We start from the raw sequence: 19,468 nt of genomic DNA, 5'->3' as shown, positions 1-19,468 counted from the left end.
TCCAGGACTAGCTCATAGTCTTCGTCGTCGAGTGTCGCTGACTCTATATGATATGCAATGATTTGGATTAGGTAGTTCTTAAGTTAAGAATTTATTTCACGATAAAGTTGCAATCCAACTAATTGATAAATACTATTTCACAAAACAAGAAATTTGAAATCAAACCTACTTTTTGTATCTTATTCCAATTACCCTAATTAGTTGAATTATTTGAATTAAGTTCACACTTCAAGTTTAAATTTAAATCTTAGACAAAACAGTGCTATAAATCTTGAAAATTTTACTATGAACTATTCAACTACAGAACATTATATTGTAAAAAGATCTAAGCATAAAAACCTTAGTAACGTACTTGAATAAATTTTAAATCATGTCAAGCTTGATTTGTATAAGTTTAATTTAATTCAAACTAGAGTGTAGTAATGTACTTAAAATTTGCACACAAGCTTACTCATACCCTAAACAGGCTACATACCAAAAATCACAAACAATGGAGCTAGCATGCAAAAGTTATGCTCAAAATACCCTTTTGTTAAACTTTAAAATAACTCAGAAAGTATTTGGTTTCAAACCAAACTCTAGTAACAAAAGTAGTCGAATTCACTTCAAGGATTCTAACAAAACTAGTTTGACATTTTTCTGAATTTTCTACAAACTTCTACAAATGTTCCAAGATCACTAATGTTGAATTGAGAGGAGGGACTGGAATTTTGCAGCCAGGCCCTCGGAAAGATTTAAATCATTGCAATTGGGTCCTTGGCTCGTCGGGACAGAGAGGCTGAGATGTGATGACCAAATTCCCGCGATGGAGGTCGCCGGCGGCGAGGGGGAACCGGCCAGGAAGGTTCAGGGACTAGGGTGGTCCTAGCTAGGGGTGATGTGCAGGTCGGGGTTGGCCGGAGGGGTGGAACGACAGTGAACCGAGGCGGCGGCGATGGAGCTCAACCACGGTGACGGTGTTCCGGCGTGACGGCTCACCGATGGTGGATCAGAGGTGGGGGAAAAGCTCCAGGATAGTAAGGCGGTTCGATTAATCACCTTGGCAAGGGATGGGATGGCCGGAGGGATGGGTTCCCACGGCGACCCGGGATGGCGGCGAAGGGGGAGCTCGTCAGCGAGGTGGATGCGGTGCTTAAGGGTGGTGGTGGAGGGGCTGGTGAGCTTCACGGAATCATGGCGAAGCTACTGGAGGTGACGGCATGGCTTGAAAAGGGGCGGGGCGAGCTGACGACGGCGAGCAGGACTGCGGCGGAGTGGTCCGGCGGGGTGTCGAGCGGAGAAGAAACCGAAGAAGTGAAATACGGCTGCAAGAGTGGGTATAAGTAGTCGAAGCAGGCTCCTGGTCATGCTGTGGGGTTAAGAAGTGGCACGGCACGCGGTTGCTGCTGGTGGTCGGCGGCGCATCGTGGCGGCCGGGCGGAGCTCGAGCAGAGGCGGGGCGGCGTGGCGCGCTTGGAAGAGAACCAGGAGAGGGAAGCTAGGGCAGTGGCTGGCTTGGAGACGACGCGTGGATGCTAATCGAGTAGAAAAATGGCGCCGGCGGAGCTACAGCGGCAATAAGCTACGGCGGCGACGGCAAGGAGCTGCTGGCGGCTCAGGCGGCGGCATGGCACGCTCGGGGAAGGCCAGCAGGACGAGTGAAGGTGGGGTGCCGAGCTCGGGGGCGACGCGTGGAGCGGCGCTGGAGCAGGAAATAGCCTCGGGCGGCGCGGCACGAGGGCCTGCGGCAGCGCTGTCGCGCGGCAGAGGAGGAAGAAGAAGGGGGGGCACTGGGGGCTGATTTGCAAATTCAAAGGTTTCAGGGACCTCACTGTTAAACCAAAATTTCTCACTATTCTAAAGAATAGAACTTTATTTTAAAACCCTACAACTTTTATTTAGGGCTCAACACCAAAAACTCAAAGAATAGAACTTTATTTTAATACTTTGGACTCCACTCAGACTTTTCAAAGTTTTTGTCCTTAGTTAGGTAAATTCCATATACTTTTGGACTGAATTGCAAGTTTAGGTAATGTAATGATGATTAACACTTTTACACTTTGAACCCTAGTCAAAATTGGAAGTTACATGTGTAATTCAAATATTTTGCATAAAAGGACTTATATTTTTGAAAAATCACACTTAGGTCCTTATTTTCACACATTCATTCAATTTCACACAATTCAATTACACACATTACACACATTACACCTTCCTTTCCTTAGGTACTTGCATGCGAAGTAGGACTAGTCGGTACAGAAGAAAACTACTCGAGTTGTACTCGAGTACGATTCCTTGGCTGGTATTGAACTAGGATTCATGTAACCCTATCCTCCCGGATATATAAGGGGGGGTAGGGACCCCCTCAAAACAGAACATCCACACCCAAGTCAATACAAACCACCATACAGGACGTAGGGTATTACGCACATCACGGCCCGAACCTGTCTAAATCTTATGTTCCTTGCACCTTCGAGTTTCTGATCTCGGCGTCTCCTCACCTAAACTTACCACCTCGGGTATACCCCTCGGTGGCAGCCGGTAAAACACCGACACGTTCTGAGGCTTTGATTCGGGTTTTGCGATTGGATCTGTGAGCAGGGGATTTGGAGCATAACTTGGATTCGGGGAACCTGTGTAGATCTGTTTCGGGAAAGTTCCAGGTTTAAGCAGAAGATGGAATTGGTTCAGGAATCGACTCAGATTCGGATCAGCACTTTGAGGGAAAGGATCGATGCGTTGCCATCGGCTCCCGGTAAATCGACTTCTCGACAGTTGTTGACTAAAATGAAGGATTTCATTCATAGGGAAAACCATTACAAAAGGGGAGCCAATAGCTCCTAAAGCCGATCTATCAGCTCTATACATGGCAATTGTTGCTAATCCTACGATCTACCACCAATAGGTGCCTAAGACCTTGCAGCGCTTGATTGGAGGGGCTGCACCAATGTTGCTGTCATCGTTGCTGCTGTCGTTGTCGCTGCTGCCATTGTCTCCGCCACCATCACCGCTGTAGCCACTCCGCGTTCGGTCTCTTCATCATCATCATCCGACTACCCGCCACGTAGGAAGCCTCCTCCTACCAAGTCTTCCTCGATCGATGGGGCATCGACTTCTTCCTCCGAGGTTGAGAAGTCCCCCTCCCAGGACATGTTGTCATCGTCGTCTTCATCCAGTTCCCCGCCAAGGAGGAGCTGGAGATCTTCATCGTCGATCAGGGATTCATCATCCTCTGACCAAGCCTGGAAATCCCACTCCTTTGCATCCCAGTGCAGAGGAGCGCAGGCCTCATACGCGGCTATGGGATCAAACTCCGATGTCGCCTCTCGAGTTGACTCAGATTCGATGGAGATGACGGAGGAGGCAGAGGATGAAGAAGCCATTGCGGGAGAAGGAGGGGCGAATTGATGCAGTTGCTAATGGCTGAAGGAAGAAGATGAGTGAAAAAGAAATCTACCGGGGCAAGCTTATAAAGGCAGGAGTGGAATATGAATTGGCACCGTGACAGTTTCCAAGGAGTTAGATGCAGAGTAGTCACATTCTGCGGCAGTGGGAGTGGCACGCGTGTATGGATTTTGGAAGTCAAAGAGGCGAGGCGATGGAAAGGGAAAAAATAGTTTCAGAATTATTATTGCCGAAACCAGGAGGGCATGTGTTATCACCATAATTTGGCTGGGCCAGAAAGTGGGCCGCGAGCAAGATAGGCTCAAAGGATAATTGTAATGGGCTTGCGAATTGGCTCTTGCGCGGGCGGTTTAAGGCCAGATTAGCCATGTATCTAGTTAAGTTAGTTTGGATATAGATAGTGAGGATTCGTGTCATAGTTGATTAGGAGAGGCAAGTCTCCAGACTATAAATATGTACCCTAGACTATAAATGAAAACAACAAGCATTCGCAAACAACTCTCTGCGCATCACCACCCCTGCTTTAGGGTTTTCTTCAAGTAAGTGCTATGTGGGACCGATCACGCCTCACGTGATCGGGGTAGCATCGTTCCTGCCTAGTTATCTTTGTGTTTCTCATGCTGAAGCATTGTTGATGGCGAGTAACACTAGTTATCCTAACATTTATAGGGATGCATCGGCTTTTCATACTGTATCCGTGCAGTGTTCATCACATGTAAACGTTTAGCTATCCTCGTGCCCGATCCCGGGTGTGAGGGCAGCACCTTGCTCTATTTCGATTAGTAGATCCAATGTGTTATGGTTAGTCTTTATTCATTAAAGATTTGGCTTAATATCCACATGATTAGGCCCTTCAAATGAGTTAAATGATCCGGCAATACGTTTGATGCTTTATATTAATCTAAAGAGGGATTGTTCCGGGAATCAGCTTTCTGTTGGTTTTTAGACCTTTGTTTAGGTTTCTATTATGTTATCTTTCATATTTGTTAGGCTTAACTACGCGTAGGATGTTCCGGTTATGTGGTGAAAGTTTTAATCGTTGTAGATTGAACTAGCTTATTGATTACAGAGCAAGTTTATATCAGTATTAGATATACTCACTTTGTTTAGATATACAGATCCGATCTGATACTGGAAGACAATCGGCTCTTTGCAGCCGATATTGGGGATCACCCGATGAGCCGATCGCGGCTCGGATTAAGGTTTAAATGTTTCTGTGCATGCAGAAAACTAACTGAAATCACATCAACACCTTCCTGATCAGATATAAGGTCAGGTGGCACGCCTAGCAAACCCAGACGCCAGGTTGTGTGTCAGATCCTGGACCGTTGACAGATGGACCGAGGCCCACCAGCAGTCCCAGGAGCCTCCCGGCTCCTTGTGTTGCCTGTCGCTGCTCGCCGGTGGGTTTCGACCGACAACAAGTCCCCCATGTTCGGGTATGGCGTAGGAGTTCTGAAAGATATAATGCGATTGGTTGTACACCAGTGCTGGACATTCTCCCTGGTATCCCGAGCCTTAGCTCTAAGCCATGTATCTTGTTTAACCCTTGCTTGGATGAATAGATGCTTTTAGGACATTCTATGTATGCCTATGCTCCCACTAACCTTTGGTTTATTTGTTATTCTTTATCTTGAGATTGGCTTTTGCATGTTTTATATTACCCTTATCCATATCTTCTATCATAACTTACCCATGTATGAAATATAGTCTATAGCTTATTCATAATGTCCCGTTTATGTATCTAGTAAACTCTTTTACACCATGCCATCCTACGGGAAAATATAACTAACAATACCCAAATACTCTCCAGGTGAAATGCTACAATAGTATATCCGTGCACTTGTGGATCCAATCTATAATCATTAAGACATACCAACACGGCGTTTCTTGGTGCCGTCGCTAAGGACTAGCAATTCTGGTGATGATGCTAAGAAATGACAACACCCGGTGCCAACACCCAAGTTGTAGGATCTAGAGAATTGAAACGGCAGAGGGACAGAATCAGGAATGCATCCATGACTGATGAAAAGAGAAGTGAACAGAACAAGAAGAGATGTGAGGCTTATAGGAGGAAGAAAACGGATGCAGCCAACAAAGAAAACAATATAGGTATATCAATTTGTAGTGTTTTCATATATATCATGTGTTGATCCTTCATCTTCATTGCGCTGGCCTGTGCAGAAATTGATCAACCCAACGCAGATGACGTTTGTATCGATGTGGGATGCATGGATCACACTGAAATTGGTCCCAGTTATGCCCGTCTGACCATTGCATCGGGTTAGTGTCAACAATTATCATGTTTTTGTTTTCTGCAATCTATGAGCATCCTTAATGAGTAGTTTCCATCTGGTATATCAATGTTTCGTAGGCCATTTATCTGTAATGATCCAGCACCATACCACCTTAGTAGATTGCATGTTGTTGATGGGTTTTGTGCTGTAGTGATGTTTGTTTCATTGGAAATCACAGACATACCACTCTCAACTGTCGTACCAGCCACATATCAGGTTGACAACGAGGAGGTGGATCATCTAGGTACATATTTTGGGACCCTATTTATTTGTATTGATATATCACTTCCCCACGTGACTAGATTGCAGGTTTGTGATCCAAAAGGGGTTTATAGTTGCATCACTAATATTCGCAATAACTCCATTCTGAACCATGCATGATAGAGATGATAGTTCATAGTGTTAAATTTGATTTATTATGAATGCTGCTTTCGTGGTATGGTACATGCAAGTTTAGCTTGGAAAGCAGAGGGACTGATTTCATTCACATTTAAGCCTTGATGGTTGCAAACTAGCCATAGTTACTTAAATGGACTTTCTTCATTCTGGAAACACAGCCTACTTAATAATGTGGGTGCATGTTTAACATGATTGGACAGGGTCTAATGTTTACGATGAGCTCGGCATCCCCCACACCTCAGCGTACTGTTCAGGTGTGACAAATAATCCCATCTCCGCTACTTCGTAAATTTCTGTTTTGTTGTGGTGGATTCGGTGTTAATGTGACCAATAATACGCAGACACAACAGATGTAGCAACCACACCATCTGAAGCTTTGTTTCACGCCATGGTCATTGCAGACAAGAATGAGAACGTCGAGATTGGTGAACCAGGTACATATTTTCATATCACAATTGTTTGTGTTGTTCCATCAGTAATGAACGTAGTTTAGTTATTGAGAATTTATTTTATTGGAAATCACAGACATACTAATCATAGGTTACGTAGATGCCACACCATTTGAGGATTTGATACAAAACATGGTTAGTATAGATGAGGTTGACAACGCCCAGATGGGGGATCTAGGTACATATTTTCATAACCAAATTACCTGTAATGATCCATCACTGCATTATGATGGTTACTTCATTAAGGCTTCCGTTATGTATCTCTTTTGTATATTAATTACATACTTTTGTAAATTATGATGGATACAATGTTAAGGCTTCAGTTATGTATATCTATTATGGTAGTTTCTATATCAATTTCTTACTTTGGGATTAGGTAATACTCAGATGTCCGCATTACAGGATCCATCAGTAATGGATCCCGCGGAGTGTCGTCGTGTAAGAGTAAGAGCTCGTAGGCAGGCATTATCAGCTGAACAAAGGGCTCTTATAAATCAGCGAAGGCGCGAGGCGTATCACGCCAGAAAACCTTCAGCGGGTGTGGTAGATCCCAAGAAAAAAGCTAAATGGATCGGAATCAACGTGACCATGAAGCCTACCATGCAAAAATGCAAGAGCAGCAGATGCCAGCTGTGAGGGGGCAACCTAAAAGTGGAGCGGAGCGGAAGAGGTAGCTTAGAAAGAGACAGGAGGAGTATCGAGAAAACAACTTGCATCCGGATTCCATAGCGATGGCAAATCCATAATTCATCCCCAGGCTTATTTTTCCACCGGTGACTGAAACTGTATTAAGTGCCACTGATTGGCCTATTCCAGAGGTACATGGTACACCTTTGAATATCCAGTCAGCGTCAGAAGCAGAATCACCATATATATATGACCGACGATGATGCAGATGAAGTACCCATTCCTCACACGACCACCCGGAACCGGGCTACCCCAGGCAAGAGGCAATCACTAATAACCTGTCAAAATCGTCAATTTGAAGCAACTATAGGGAGAAACACATGTGGTTTGGGGTCACGGAAGCTGCAAATGAACTTCTAAACACGACTTAGTCTACTGTCATTAACGAAGGTGAATATTGTCACCTATAGTTTATATTTACTACAACACATCTACTAGACTCTATGAAACTAAGATGATAATTGTGTAGACACGTGCACTGGTGCTGAAGACATAGTGAAACAAATGGAGCAAGCATTTGTTAGAAGTGGTACAGACCGTGCTCGCTTGCATGAATCAAGTCCACATACGCAAGCGTCTATAGTCAAGAATGGTAACCTACTTGATCCATTACCTTATGCTAAATGAAGAATTTATGGCGATACTATCCTATCTCACACACTTTTTTGTAAAATGCACCAATATCTTAGATGGTGATGAGGATGTTATCTTTTAGGAGGACGGAGAAGAAGATAAGGGCTATTTTTTTTGCAGGCCAAGGTAACCCTGTCGCTATCTCTAAAACCCGAATTCGATGAAGTTATTTCTAGATTTTTGTAAAAGATTCATTTATTCATGTTGAGGAAGAAGATTGTGGCGGAACCGCCCGAATTAATCCAGCTCAAGTGTATTAATCATCATCCATAAAGGTGAAACGGCTACCATGCACTTCAAACGGAGTAATCCGACAGTCTATCGAGTAATTCCCGATGCGACCACTGAATATTTCGATCGAAACCAAAGCGTACACATAACTCGCACGAAGGCAAGTCCAGAGAGTACAACATTCCATACCTTTTATCTCACAAGTCTGATCATTATTTATTACAAGCCGAGTTCATCAAACGAGTACTTTAGAGTTGAACATAGAGACTTTAGTCAGAGTTTAAAAGCAGAGGAAATAAAACACGTTCATCTATCGTCAATTCGGATACCACGATGAAGTCCATACGTGGCATCACTCGGTAGAGTTATTGTTGGCCGGGGACGGATGCCACTCCACGGACCAACCAGTCGGCAAGGTACAAGGCCAAGTCAAACCAGCTAGCATTTCTTCAAAAGGCACACCTGAAAACAATGCCACAAGTAAGGCTAAGTATACTAATACTCAGCAAGCCTTACCCGACTAAAAGGTATTCATAACCGACTCCTAAGCATGCATGGCTCTAAGGCTCTAGGTTTTCTTTTTGCTGAAAGCAACAAAGAGTAAGTCCTTAATTTCAAATTTTAGCTTTCAAGTTTCTAGTTCATTTAACCATTCTAATTGAGCATCTATCTCTAACCAAATATGGTAGAAAACAATTAATCAACCAACAAGTTTTATCATAGCCATAGTTCCTCTTGTTACTCTATGTGGCAGAAGTATTAAGGAGTTTCAATTACTACGAGAAACGGACGATTCGAATCAAATTTCTTAACCTTGCAAGGCAAACTTAACACACACGCCTAGAGTACCGAAGGGTCACACCAAGCAACTTTTCCTCTTTCTTTCTGGGTTGTGGATCAGGGTCACCTTACCCGACTACAGAGCCTCACTCTGCACTCGCATGTGTATACGCATCTGAACTTCATTCAAGTAGGGTGAGAGTAAAGTCCACTTGCCGGGCCAATCAGGTACTTAAGCTTATCGAGTACCATATTTTTGACATGTGATTAGTACGTTCAAACGCTTAATCACCACTACCACACACTACAGCCTTAGCATTTTTCTCTACTCAGACGGGGCCTCAACCATGAGCATCGTACCACAGCCCTGCCTGTCAACCTTATAGTTGCAGCATGTGGTAAAACATTCAACTCCTATAATTCTCGCGAGTGGCGGGAAACCACTTAACTTTTACCATACCTATTAGCAGAGCATCTACTCGAACTTCCAGTTCTAGTATTTATTACATAGGTGCCTAGGATCATGTAGCTAGGGTTCCAATCAACTCCTATAAGCTTAAATGCACAAGTAAAAAGGAACAGTAGTTGCATAAATTGAAATACTGGGATCACGCACCGGGGCTTGCCTTCTTGGGCAAAACTAGTCAGGTGTTCTGCCAAACTTTGGTTTGGGTCTTTAGTGACTTCAGTTAGATTAAGTTGAGCTTCGCACTGCTCACTCTCGGACTCGGACACAAGATCGTAGGTTCCGTCGGCGAGAGTAGTCGATTCTATAAGAATGCACATGTATAAGTGGTTTTACTGATACAAGATATAATTATTTCACTAGAAAGTAGTCATTCAACAAAACTTAATTAAGTAAGTGAGTGGTTTGGTCATTTTCTTTTCCCTAGGCAGTCATTTATCGAGTACTTATCAAGATTAACTGACTTCATTAAGTAAGTGAGTGGTTTGGTCATTTCGTACGGCCATTTTTAACAGGAAGCTTGGGTTAAACAAAACTACTCATAGACGTAGTTTTTGGGGTTGAGATTTTTATGCAGAGCATGTTACTTAAGTACAAACTCAATGTAAAATTTTTAGCCATTCTCATTCAGCAGGTTAAATGTGAAAAATACATTAAACGACTACTGCTAGGATCAAGATCTATTTGCAGAGAACAACCCATGCAAGAACTGGTGCTCAACATTTTACTGAACAAACTTACTTGCATGATTAGGCTACTGTAAATTTTATAGATTTTTCCTATGCAAGAATCAGAGGTTAAAATTTTAGTTTAACTGGATCTAGCATTTAACAAAAAGTACTCGAAATATATAGCTGTGATTGGATTCAGAGCGCAAAATTTTTATGAAAGACTATACTCTTAGAATAGAAGCTACTATCCAATACTCATGAGTAGTTCTTTCCTGAAACTCTTGGAACAATTAAAAGATATTTCAACTTGATTTAAATCTACAGCTAAAATTATGTGAAAGCAGACCAAGATCCTTTTACAAAGTTGTAGATCTTAACTGAAGGAGTCTAGAACATCTTAGTTTGTATTTTTAGGATTTTTCTATGAGTTGTTTTGCATTTTCAAAGTTCATAGATTGGTTTTCAAAGTTCTAGTTTCTAGTTTACAAATGAGTCCCTGAGATTTTACAGAAATCTCTCTAGAAATATTGAAATCGAAGCAAATGGGTCCTTTGCACAAGGAAACGGCGGCGGCCGGCCAAATTCTGGTGACTAGGATTGCCGGTGGCGAGGGGCGAAGGTGGAAGAGGCAAGAGAGGAACAAACTGCACCTGTTTGTCTCCTTGGGTGGGGAAGTGGTGGATTAGGGCAGCTTGCCGATGGTGGCACAGAGCCGCGCGGTGGGTGCGGGTGATGGTGGCGGTGCTCCGGTGAGGAAGAGGGCGCGGGGACTGGCCGTGTAGCTTTGGTGTGAGGTGGAGAAGGTGATGGAAGGGTTGGTTTGGACAGTATGGGGGTGGAGTGGTGCGTCCACGCGCGAGTAACTACTCACCGGAGTTGGTGTTGGGGTGGCGAGCTCAGGGGCCTCGGGTGGGGCTTTTATAGGCGTGAGAGGGAGGATGGTGGCATGGGCTTGCTGCTGGGAAAGGTGCGACCAGGGGGCAAAACCATGGGTGCGGCTGCCTCGTTGTTACCTGCGGGGCCCGCTGTGGCGCAAGCTACGCCCGCGGCAGGAAACTACCGCTGCGTGGAGGCATCCTAAGGGGAGCGTGAGATTTTGTGGACCAGCAGGAGATCTCCAGGTGCTCGTAGGCCCACTTGGCCGAGCGGCCTCAGCTGCGCTAGTGTGTGCCGGTGATGGGACAGGGCAGTGGGAGGAGAGAGGAGGGAGAAGATGATGGGACTGATGCGCGAGAAGTAAAAACGGCGGGGGTCTGGGTGAAAAAGAAGCTAAAACTCATTCTTCCCAAGGTCAAACCAAAAACATTTGAATATCATTGTTGTTTAACTTTTCAAGATATACATTTCCTCTTCTATGACTATGTTCATTTGAGAAATGTAATAAAAGTTATTTTGAATTTCTAAAAACTAATATTTAAAAGACATGTCATTTCATGTGAACTTCTGCACTTTTAGCCCTTGAGTTCAACTAGACTTTTGTTCTTCTTGTAATGACAAATGTGCCATTAAATTTTTAGAGTCATTTATGCTCAAATTTGAAAGTTACAAAGATTTATTTGCAAGAGTTCACATGTATATGCATATATACATATACACATATACATCTGCTTGAAAGGTAGATTTTGACAGGTTGTTTTAAACTTTTCTTGATCTTTTATGCCTGATTTCTTGGTTTGGATCTTTGTTTAGCCTTTTAGACACCCAGGGTGTCAGAAAGATGATGTTGATGCCGATCTCAATTTGGCTGATGAAGATGACTCGATTCCAGATGTTAATGATCCTTTTGAAAAAAGTTTATGCCAATATTCCGTCAGAAACCCACTTACTAGACCCCGTCAAAAATTGTGAGCATTGCAATGCCAAGAAGTTTGTATCTAAGCCTCCAGGTTTCTGTTGCCGCAGCGGCAAGATACATCCGTCTACCCCGTACACACCTGCTGAACTTATGGGATTGTGGACAAGTTTAGATGCTGATGCGAGGCAATTTCGTGGGAACATCCAATTTTTTAACGGTTATTTTTCATTCACTTCACTATACTACCATCTCAATAGGATGACCACCAATATGCGGAATGGTGGTGTCTACACTTTCCGTGCCCACAGTCAAATTTACCACAATATAAGATCATTCAGAAAAGAAGGTTTGGATCCAAGATATCTTGAACTTTAATTTTATGATGATGATCCTTCTCTTGAGCTCCGGTATCGTAGGTGCCAAGAGGAATGTGTAAAAAAGGACAAGGAAGTTATTGATAAGTTGGTTGTGATACTTCATGGGAATCCTTACACTAACCATCTTAGGACGATGGGTGCTATTGAGAATATGGATGATTACCATGTTGACTTGAGTCTTGACCAATGGTTAGATCAGAGAACATATAATGTTCCGACCACATCAGAGGTTGCTGCTGTTTGGATAGAGGGAAGTGAACAATGAGGGCAATTCCAACATAGTGTTGTTTTGCAAGGGAAGGATATGTCTATACATGGTATACGATTATACCATGGTTGCTATGATGCTTTTTCATATCTATTGTTCTTCCCTAGAGGCGAACTAGGGTGGTACAATTGTATTCCAATGGTTTGTGTCACAATGGCTGAGATTGACGCAACTCGTGCTATTCACAAGGCCTGTGCAGAGAGCGATGGAGGCGAGGATCTAAGTACGTAACATTGTCTTATTTTAATAACAAGGTATTATATACTTTTACCATTATACTGATATTGATACATGTATTATGTAGGTATTGCTGGGAATAAATGTCTCAGTGCATGACTACTATTGCTACAAGTTCCAGATGCATCCTGGTATATTTAATCTGATTCTATTTGGCAAATGTCTCTTTGAGCAGTTTGCTATCGACACGTACATAAAGATTGAGAGTTCACGATTAGACTATATCCAAAACAACCAAGGCAGTTTAAGGGCCGACTTATATCAAGGTTTGGTTGATAGCATGCATGCAGGTGAAAACTGTGCTGATGCCGATGGAATGTGTACCGTACTTTCTAACTCATTCATCGGAGGTCCCCGTAATATGAGGCGAAGATATATGGATGCCATGGCCCTCGTAAGGAAGTACGGTAAACCAGATATTTTTCTTACCATGACGTGCAATCCAAAATGGGATGAGATCAAGAATGAACTTTATCCTGGACAAACAGCACAAGACCAGCCAGACCTTGTAGCTCGTGTGTTCAGGGCGAAGCTTGAGAAACTAAAAAGAAGGCTGCTGAAGAAGGATATACTTGGTAAGGTTAGGGCTTACGTGTATGTTGTAGAGATCCTGAAGAGGGGTCTACCACACTCACACTTCTTGCTAATCATGAAAACAAAGTATCGTGCTTGCTCGTGATTGGTTGGTGTTTTGTGCCTTGGATTCAAAGGTGTGTTTTCCCTCTATTTGTGCTCAAATTCCTGCATACCACTATTTTCCAGGGGACATATGGAATTGACATTATTTTGAATAAATATGCATGCAAGAAATGTTAGTTCACTCAATTTTCAAATTAAATTGACAGTCAAAATTGGTCCGTAACGAGCGTCAATAAGATCCCCCACAATTAGTCTTTGCTCGTCCTCGAGTAACGGTTATGACTAAGGTGGAACACTGCTTCCATTTGATATGATACCTGCATACAGATTATTCCGAGCTTCACCATTTACCTATGAATCTTGATGTGTCTACCATAATGGTCTGGGTAGTTGAGATTGGAACAGTATTGACTTATAAAGGAAGAATGTTAGTAAAAGGAAAAGAAAAATCTAGTCTCCTCCACTTCTCTGTTGTATAACTGGGTGGTTGAAAGATTTTTGAAAAGACCAACCATAGCTTTACTCCTCCATAGGATCTCTAAGCCACTCAATGTATATGTGTCCTTGCCAAGGCAACAAAATAGAAGTGATGTAGCAGACTACATATTGCATACAGATAATGAGCAGATGTCCATCCTACCTGAAGAAAAGGGTCGCACTAAATTGCAGATCAACGAAGTTATACTGAAATTAGATGGAGAAATTGCGGTTACCTCCGAACGCTCCTCCTGAAATCTAAAACTTCCTACAGGAACACAAAAACACATTGAATCTGCACTTTTTGATCAATTTGATTCATCCGCAGTTTCAGGAAGGGGAAGACAACGAGGAGGTGGTGACTGGTGGCAAACTTGATATGGGAATTGAGGGTGTTCAATTTTCTCTCAGTGGTGGGGGTAGATGCTGACAGGGTTGCAAGCGTGCCCGTCATCCTACCAGCCACCCCCTCGTGCAATAACTAGGGTTTCTCAGGCCATGATGACTAACAGCACTGTGCAGCCAAATTACCGGTGATGTAGGGCATGGGAGGGCTTGAGGAGTGGGGGAATAGAGACAGGAGGTCGAGGGGGTTCAGTTTTACCACTTACCCGTGGTGTGTAGCACCGGAATCGACCAGATTTGAGGCTGGAAGGAGGAGGAGGCTGCCAGTGCAGTACCTGGGCGCACGAGCCTCAGGCCGCCGGCGCCTTTTACTTGGTGCCTCCGGCCGCTGGCGCAGAAGACAAACATAGGATGCATCGGTGCCGGGACGGAGGGGCGAAGAGAAGTTGCAACTCGCCAGGGGAGGGAGGAACCGGTCGTGGCCGCGATTTGTGTTGGGCGAGGAAATGCACAGGAGGAGTCTGCTGGGCTATCAAATCAAGGGGACGAAGAGGTACTAGTGGGCGTGATGAGCGGGAGGAGAGGGACAGAGGGTGATCAGAGGGACTGAGCGGCAAGTGTTCAAATCAAACAGCCGACGATCGCAGCCGGCCTAATGAAGGTCCGAGGGACGACGATTGCATGATTGTACGGTCGCCATCTGAAGCTTATTAGTGTTACACTAGGTTCATGCCCATGTGTTGCTACGGGCTGCAAAAAATTTTAGTGCATTACAAATAGCATTCAATGAGTCCAATCCGAACACTAACAATCCAGAATGCTTTATTGAAAAACATAGTTCCCAAATTAAATCAAATCTAAGCACACTGAAGTTTGATGGCCAACTAAGACTATTTTATATCACCCAACGATCATCTCTATATTGCTTGATCTCGTCAACATTACCTTTATCATCTGGCTTGTCAAACTCTCTGACAGCTATCGAGGCATGACCATGGCCTTTATATATATATTTGAATAAGTATTTAACTGATTTGATACTCCCACATGCCTCAACATTAATGTGATAGTTAAACAGGCGCAATAGGTATGGGTTGTAAGGGACAACCCATCTATTACCAAGCTCTTGACCGCGTATTTTTTCCTTACACCCATCATCACGTCGACAGTAAACAGGGTATCATCTGTCTTGTCAGACTCTCTGACAGCTATCGAGGCATGACCATGGCCTTTATATATATATATATATATTCGAATAAGTATTTAACTGATTTGATACTCCCACATGCCTCAACATTAATGTGATAGTTAAACAGGCGCAATAGGTACGGGTTGTAAGGGACAACCCATCTATTATCAAGCTCATGACCGCGTATTTTTTCCTTACACCCATCATCACGTCGACAGTAAACAGGGTATGAGTCCTTGCCATGTGACGTGACCTCCAAAAGGGTCAAGGGTATCGGACAGTTTGGGTTTAGCAATCAACATGGGCCATGCATCATATGTTTGGTGACCATTTTATACAACTCGGGGTATTTTTTCTTGTTCAGCAACTCGGCCGAAATCAGCAAATCGTATGATTGGAGATTGAACGACTCATGTTACTATTCGCGATGTATGCATCATGCAAACCTAACAGTCTACGCCCTACAAAAGGTTTCGGCCTGCCTGATCCATCTTTCTCTCTTTTGTTCATGCCGTTAAGAGATCTGATCAGCTTTGACCGACCCACTAATCTTTTTGATTCTTATCCGAACCTTTTCAGCCCAGCCTATCTCCACCGGTTCAATCTGCTCAGGCCACATTTTTTGCATCTTGCCAGCCCACAAGGCCCAATAGACCGAGCCACTCGACCAGCGCACAGCAACAGCCGAGTCGAGTCCTGGTGCTGCATACCGCAGCCGCCTTGCGCTTGTTTTGCATACGTGCCACGCACGGCCAGACCTCACGCCCCTATAAAACTCAACAAGACCCCTCCTACCGAACCCTTCGGTCGCGTGCTCTCCTGTTTGCCAAACCCCGGGCCTCCGCGCCCCTATAAATCCTGCATGCAACCCTAGGCCCGCATCTCCTCCTGCTTGTGCTCCCTCTGCCGCCGCGTCGCATCTCACCCTCCTGCTCACGAAGCCCTTGGCTCTGCACCCCCATTGCGTCGCCCAGCCTAGCGTCGCCAATAGGGGCCAAGCAAAGGCCCCCATTGTGACATTTCAGGTACTTAGGAGCTAGGCACACTAATTTCTAGTATGAAGTTGTGCTTGTTAGTGTAAAGTTTGTGTTTGTTTTGACGAATGCCTTTAAAAACTTAAATACACATTAAAAGGTACTTCTGTAATATTGGAAAAATTAGGGTTCTTTTTGTAAACTGTGTGTAAATGGAGATAATTTCAAAAATGTATGAAGGGTTGATTTGCAAACATAAGTTTTTACTCTTTAACCACTGTAAGAAGTGTAAATACTCCCAGGCTTCATTGAAAAGGTAAAATTTATTTTGGATTTAGTTGAAATTGAATAATTTGTTGGCTTTTAAAAATAATTTCAAAACCCTAACTCTTTTGAAGTTGGACCCTAAAGCAAAGTGGTAGATCTTTTTAAGCTCTACACTTTTGATTTTGGGGCATATTTTCATTAGAGCTATAGTTTGGAAGAAAATTTTGCTTTATAGTGAACTCCTTGAACTTTTGCAAAATTTATGAACAGGTCCTCATCTTCTTCCTCCTGCTTCCCCCTCTTTGTTTCTCTGTAGCGCCGCCCGCCACCCATCGCCGGCGTTTCCCCCGGCCGCCAACTACCCCCTCACCGCTTTTCCTGCGCCACCTGGCCTCCAGCTCACCCGCCCGCCACTCGCCCAACCCCGCTGGCTCCTCCTCGCGCGGACGTGTCATGCCGCTGCCCGCCCGAGCCGCCACGCGCGCCATCGACCGCCAGCAGCCGCTTGCCGCCCGCCTGCGCGCCCCTTTTTGGCTTTGGAACGTGCCCAGTGAACTTCTCCCTTCTTCTATTCCCTCGCGTGCACCCGCATTCCTGTTCTTTTTCCTTCTCCGCTCGACTACCTCGCCGGAGCTCCTTTGTCCGCCGCCGTCAACCGCCTGCGCTGCTCCTCCTCTCCAATTTCGTGCTCCACCAGCACCGCCGCATCTCACTGCCCCTTCCTTACCCACTATTCTTCTTCCTCCCGCGTGCGCAGCCCAGAACGCCGCGCCGGTGATCTCACTCCCCGCTGCCGTCCTGTTTCTAGTCGAACCGAAGTTCCACCCCTTCTTCTCCCTCGCCGAAGCTCCTTGACCAATTCCCCTTGGCCTTCCTGCACTCCAGTCGCTAGAACACCGCGCCGCCCTCGGAACCTCGCCGCGCCGGCTCTGTCCTTAGTCGAACCGCCGCCTCCGAGCTTCCCTTCTACGATTCCAACGACCCCCAAGTCCGCCGTGAGCTCCTGAACCTTTTTCCCCACCTTTCCCTCACCGCCGGTGAGCCTCCTCGCCGGATTTTGATCACTGCCGTTCGGCTTCTTCTGTTCAAGTCGATTAGGGACCCAATTGCAAGTCTCTGTTTCTTTCGAGGGTCTTTTCTATAAAATACCAGGAATCAATCGGCTAGATGTCTGTAAGATACATGCCCGTCAGCTACACACCCATCGGCCACACGCCCATCGACTACACATCGATCGGCTACACCTCTATCGGCTACTTTTGCCGAAGAAAAATCGGCCCGATGCGCCCACAAGTAGTTACCTAGGTTAACACCTAAAGCAAGTATCAACTAGGCACAGCTGATATAGAACACATCAATCGGCTAAACACAGCCAATGCAGAATGCACAAATCGGACTATTCCAATGCACACACGATTGGCTATTTACGCCAATGCTCACACAGATCGGCTAAGGTGAGCCGATGCACACCCCAATCGGCTAGACAAGCTATCTGAGAAACATGCTGTTAACTAGATCCGATTGGCTCTATAGTAACCTTCACCAAATAGCCGTTTTGAACAAAGTTTCTACCCCAGAAACTCTACTTAAGTTTATTTATTTCAAGTCTTTTTGTTATTTGTACACATTAGTTAAGTCTTGAAGTGATGTATTGAATGTATTCTTGTTGGATTGCAACTTTATCATGAAAACCAAATATTAAAATAATAACCATTTGCTTCAAATCATTGCATATCATGTAGATTTGACGACACTCGCCAATGGTACCTACGAGCTAATCCCGGAACCTGACGAGGGTATTTCTGAAGCTCAAGTGAACGTCGACGAGGATCTTTCCGAAGCCCCAAACCAAGGTTCAGAAGATACTGACATCACTGACCCCAGCCTCACCAGTGAAGGCAAGCCCCGGTGCATAACCTAGTATTTTAAATTATGCACTTATATTGTTATATATCTATATTGTGCATTAAGTTCTAGGACTTGTTATGAAGCCCTAGTTGCATTAAACCTAGGAACCTATGTAATGTTTCCAAGTCCTTATCGAGTAAATGATCTGCTAATAGGACCGGCAGAAGTCGAGTGATTTCCTATCACTCGCGCGATATAGGACTTGATTGCTTACTTTTCTGCAATCAGTATAAGGATCACGGATGGGGTTATGTGCAGTATCATGGATTGGAATGGTACCCCGTCTGTGTTGATCAATTTGATAAGGCCACAGTGTGTGGTAGTGGTGGTCAAGCATTTGAAAGTACTAGCCACATACCGTAAATATGGTACGCGGTAAGCCTAGTACCGATAGGCCCAGCAAGTGGACATATCCCCCACCACTTGAATTTTGGTTTATGTTCACACGCACTGATGTGTGGGAGTATGTTCTGCATAGCAGATAGGAGTACGGTCATATAGTCGCGCAGTAGACGTACGTCCTGCACATTGGATGTGCATATGGTCCTGTAGTCGCTTGTGGTGGCGCTGATCCACGACCCGGAATATGAGGGGAATGGTTGCCCGGAAAGGAAAGTTTCTGAGCGTGTGAGTTAGGATCCCTTGCAAGGTTATGAAATTCGATTAAGGAATCGTCCATTTCTCACAGTAATTGAGACTGCTTGATACTTCTGCCACATAGAGTAACAAGAGCAACAGTTGATGGAACAATATTGATGTATGCTTTAATACCTACCTTGCTTGTCTAGTATAGATGCTCACTTGGAATGGTTAATTGAATTAGAATCTGAAAGCTAAAATATGGAAATAAGGACATACTCTTTGTTGTTTTTCAGTAAAAGAAACCTAGAGCCTTTCAACCTCTCATGGTGTAGTTATGGGCTAAGTATACCCAATTGACGGGTATGCCTTGCTGAGTATTAGTATACTCAGTCTTGCTAGTAATGTGGTTTTCA

The sequence above is a fragment of the Panicum hallii genome, chromosome 4, assembly GCF_002211085.1.
Source record: "Panicum hallii strain FIL2 chromosome 4, PHallii_v3.1, whole genome shotgun sequence".
Classification (NCBI taxonomy): Eukaryota; Viridiplantae; Streptophyta; class Magnoliopsida; order Poales; family Poaceae; genus Panicum; species Panicum hallii.
The sequence above is the reverse complement of the archived record's forward strand: the minus strand, read 5'-3'. Positions refer to the sequence as shown.